At 45.6% G+C, this 4,672-nt stretch overlaps 1 long non-coding RNA gene across 3 annotated transcripts in view; it reads left to right on the forward strand.

Moving 5' to 3' along the window:
• LOC108447698 overlaps positions 1-1,937 on the forward strand; it is a 33,979-nt gene extending 32,042 nt beyond the window's left edge. For all 3 annotated transcript variants that reach the window (XR_001863362.1, XR_001863365.1, XR_001863364.1), the window contains exon 6: positions 776-1,937. This is a non-coding gene — a long non-coding RNA (uncharacterized LOC108447698). The remainder of the gene's footprint in view (positions 1-775) is intronic.
• The last annotated feature ends 2,735 nt before the right edge of the window (positions 1,938-4,672 follow it).

Below are 4,672 nucleotides of genomic sequence, written 5' to 3' on the forward strand. Positions count from 1 at the left end.
GACTACAGCTCTCATGCCATGCAAATGTTTTTTTCCTTTGGATTAATGAGGTTTTTTTACCTGGAATCAGTGACTGCTGATGTTCCTGAGCTCAATCCAGGCTGGCAACCCACAGATCCTATCCATGGACAAGGACCTGCAGGGCATTGATCCTGCTCCTGGAAAACTCAGCGAGGCACGTTCTCGGTAATTAGATGCATCAAATATTGCTCAGAATATCTCGTTGTATTATTCAGAATATCTCATTATGCTCCTTTGATCTGAATGCATCCCCAAGTTCACGAGAGGCATTTGCAAACCCTCACGCGTTGCCTCTGTGTTGGATATATTTGGGGTTCCTTTTTCCTCTGCCAAACAAAGGAATGCCTGAAAATTTGACTTTGCCAGCCAGTTCAAAATCTCCTGCTTTAATTGATGGGAGGGGATGTGCATCAGTCTTGGATTCAGCAATAATTCTTTTTTCACCCTGGGCCCCCACTGAACTTTTCTCTGTGTTAGAGCTGTGGTGCTTTTGACTCCACGGATACCCAGACAAGTAATGCGGTGGGGTAAGATCTTACAGTTTGTGATTATTTCTTATGCATGGAAGGGAAAGACCTCCAGGCTCCCCCTGAAATTGTCCCTACAACATGGAAACAGATTTTTCCCTGACAAAAAGAGGTGGAGACTCGTTTATACAAGGTAGGAGGGGGGAATAGGAGGGGAAAAGGCACCTAGAAGTGCTTTGCCCAAGGAAGCAAAGCACATCCTGATGTTTCTGTCTCCTGGTTTACAGGGCTGCTGGTTTTAAGCACAAATTCTTCCTCTCTGGAACTTTCCTGGTTGGGAAGGAGGTTCTGGCATGCCAGGAGACCCTCTGGTGTACCCCCACATGTAACAATGAAATCCATGGTACTTCTGTGAGCAAGTCATGCATTTTTTTCTCTTCTGTTTTTCTGTTGTTCACCCAATGCTCTGGCACTGTGTTTGAATATATGAGGGCATTACAACCAATTAAAAAAAAAAAAAAAAAAAGATAATTTCCAAGATGAAAGAGGAATCTCTGCTTTCCATGGTGAGCGTGCTGCAATTGTTTTTATTTAACAGCTCTTCCCACACTGCAGTCAATGAATCCCTAATCTCCTGGACTGAAATGTCTGACACTTCTAGAATCATTTATTTGCTGCCTCGACTCGCAGAGCTCCACCTACAGCAGTGTCTCGGCAGTGGGCTGGTGGTGTATTTGATATAAATGTCTGCTCTTTAGGGGGGTGGGAGGGATGGAAGGATGAACACAGGCTCTGCTGTGCAATGTGTGCCTCTCACGCCACCCTTTAAGCGAGGGGTATCTCCAGCAGCAGCTGCTGAAGGATCTGGGGGATGAGGAGTGGATGAGTCTGGCTGAGTTTATTCCTTGCTGCTGAATAAACTGAGTTTATTCCATGGCTGCTCCTGCCAAACACCAACGCTGACCAAGCCCTGGTGCTCTTTGCTGCTGCATCCCTCTGGAAGGTGGACAGAAGGGGTGGCCTGTGTGGCAAAGATGAGGAGAAGCTCAGCTCCTGAGAGAAGTCTCCAAACTGCTCCCTCTGGCTGCTCCAAGAAGCTGAACTTTCCCTGGAAGCTGTGGCTGGTGCTCCCGGACCATTACACACTTCTCACTTGACTGCCCTGCTGGGAGCTGCACTTTTAGGATGAATTATGCAAGAAATGCTGTGAAGCATCAGAAATGCTGAGGATTGAGAAGAGTCCTCCCAGGGTATGAACTCATTTGTGGATAAAGTCTGACACTCACCTGGATTCCAGCTCCTCCAGAAAAGGACATGAGGTGTGGAAAGGATCACAAATTAATCAGTGGACTTTGGTTTTGCTTTGGTGTGCTTGTATCATGTCTGAACATGCAAAGAACTTGGTTTTCCACAAGGAATCCAGTAAATGGCACCTCTGTAAATCAGTTACTTCAAGTGTGTTTGTCTCATTTGCTCACCCCTTTCTCCCCTTCCCACCAGGGCTTTCCGAGCACCTCCTTCCCTGGATGGAGGGGTTGGGGCTGGGTTCTTCCTGGGGATTGGATACCAGCTTGGGAAGAGGGTTGGTGGGCTTGTGGAACACCTCACACACAACATTTGCCTTTCAACTGGATTGTGTTTTCACCGCTGTCTGCCTGTTGCATCTCACTGCTGAAGGCCCAACTAGGAGAAAAAAAATCCTGAAATCTGTATTTCTCTTTCCCCTGTTTCATGGATAATTTGGAAATAACAGCACAGCTTTGGTATAATTCCTGTTCTCCTTCATCTCCCTTTGCTCTTTTTCACATGGCCTGACCTCCTGTGTGTAGTTTTGGGGGATAATGTGGATTTTGGAAGATGCTGCAGCAAAACTGGAGCAGAGGGGAAGCCCTGGTTTTGATTTAGTGGGGTCCAGCTTGCTGTCTTTGCATCAGCATCCAATTCCTTTTGGAATATATGAACAGAAGACCTAAAAATAGTGATCAAAACCTGGTAAAAACACAACATTTTGGTTCAATTGCCTAAAGTATTTAATAAGGAGCTGAAGTCCCCATATTCCTCAGGCAGCCAAATGCTCCTTTTCCTTACAATCATGGCACACAAGCTGGCATTGCAAAGGCAAATAAAATTGCTCCTGCTTTCTTTCCCCACCCTCTATTTTAGGGTATTTTAGGAAGGATTTTCCCCAGATTCCAGCCCACCAAAGCACAACCTCTGTCTGTTGTATGGAGGACTCTGTGCTGGTGCGAACTCTCTGGAAGATGAGAGGCAAGAGGAGACTCCACAGCACAATCAAAGCTTCCAGCAGTTATTTCTCCTGAGGGATCTCTCCCACTCCAAACATGACACTGCAGTAGGACAGTGGGGGAGGTGTTTCCACATTTATCTTTTCAGCTGAGATATGAAACCCAAGGTCCCCTCTGTTGTTCAGGGACAGATGTCCAGGGAGAAGTTTTGTTCCTTTGGCACATGCTGTGTGAAACCTTCCCTTCTTTTTTTTTTTTTTTTCCCCCCCACTTCTTTAAAAAAAAAAAATCACATTTTTTGTTTCAAAACCCCAAAAAGAGACAACAGTGCTGTTGGAGCTATCTCCTCATCTCAGAAATAAAAAAGACAAAATATTCTGGGAAGTGTTTGATCCTCTGCAGGTTGGAACGGCTGAGGCTGCTGGAAAACAACGCAGGGCTCAGTGTTCTAAAGCATATGGAGCAATATCTGAGTGTGTTGTGCACCTCATTATTCAGTAACGGAGCCCTTCTACAGCAGCTTCCATCTGTGGAGCTCCAGCCACTTTCTGCAGAGGCCTGAATTAACTCTCACAAGTGCCTTTGTGAGGTGGGTATGGGAATGTTCCCCATCCTGATTCACTCAGGAAGAGAATCATGTCCCTCATTTTTGATATTTTTAAGCTCTGTGTCCTCCTTTCCTCGCTTTGCTTTTCCTGATAACACGGAGTAAGATTATTGATTTGCAGCCCAGCTATGGGAAATATTTATCAAGCACAGTAGTGTCAAATATAACCTGATTTGATGGGTTCTTTTGGGGAGTTTTTTAATCTATTTTTTCCTCCTGGACAGGGGAGGGGAGACTGGCTTTCCATGCTGAGGGTTTGCTTTGCAGAAGGCCGGGGATATGTTATTTCTGTGGGGTGGGGAAGTGCTGAGCACCTCTGAAAACCAACCTAAACCTAAAAGCACTGATTAGAAAGTTTGGCTTAAGCATTTTGCCTGAGATGGCAGGGCTGATAATTGGATTTCAGCTTGCTGAGACCCAGTCCATTACTGCAGCTATAAATCACCGTGCTGCAATCACTCCTCTAATGCACCCTCAGTTCTCGAATGTTTCCTTTACAGCCTTTTCCATCTGTGCCCGTGAAGACACCTCGAGTATAGGTAATGCAGCTATGGGGGGGTAAAGCTGTGCCTTCAGCAGCTCTGAGTGCACTGAAAGTTGTTGACTCCCACCCTTAAAGCAGTTTTTGGACGTTTAGAGCTCAGTGTTCTGCATTTGGCAGCTTGCACAGCTTTTAGTAAAGATTTTCCTGTGTTAACTCAAGCGAGTCTGAAGGAAAGTCACACAGAAAAATTGCACAGACAAATCTTGGCTTAATCAAGATTTAACTTCTTGAGATGCTCAGTTTGTTTTGACCTCAAGACTCCGAAGCTGCAAGAGTCCTGCTTTCTAATGTATTTATTTTTTTAAATAGATCATGATAAACCCCTCACTGACTCTGCACATATTTTCCTCTATCCTTAAATTCTGCCCCACAGACAGCCAGGCCTCATTGATAATAAGATTAATAAGATAAGCACAACAGCAGTGAGGTGAGTCTGGAAGCATCAGGATCAGGGAATTCCCTGGAATAAAGCACAGAGTTTGCCATGGGAAGCACTGGCTCAGTTGGGATCCTTGCACTTCACAGCTCCATCCCCACCACAGTGCAGTGACTGCCCAGTGACCTTCATGTACTTTTATATTTAATGTAAATCGCACCAGGAGGCCCAGCAAAGCCCGGCCCAGAGGGGCTTGGAAATTGCAGCTGGGGGATTAACCAGGAGGGGTATTCCATGAGGGAATTCCTGATTTTTACATCACATGGGCCAGAATATCCTTTCATATCCTTTCCTTTCGGCTTTTCCCTGCTTGCTGCTAAAACAGAAGACAAAGGTAACAGCTCTCTGGTG

This window comes from Corvus brachyrhynchos, unplaced genomic scaffold (genome assembly GCF_000691975.1).
Source record: "Corvus brachyrhynchos isolate BGI_N302 unplaced genomic scaffold, ASM69197v1 scaffold46, whole genome shotgun sequence".
Lineage (NCBI taxonomy): Eukaryota > Metazoa > Chordata > Aves > Passeriformes > Corvidae > Corvus > Corvus brachyrhynchos.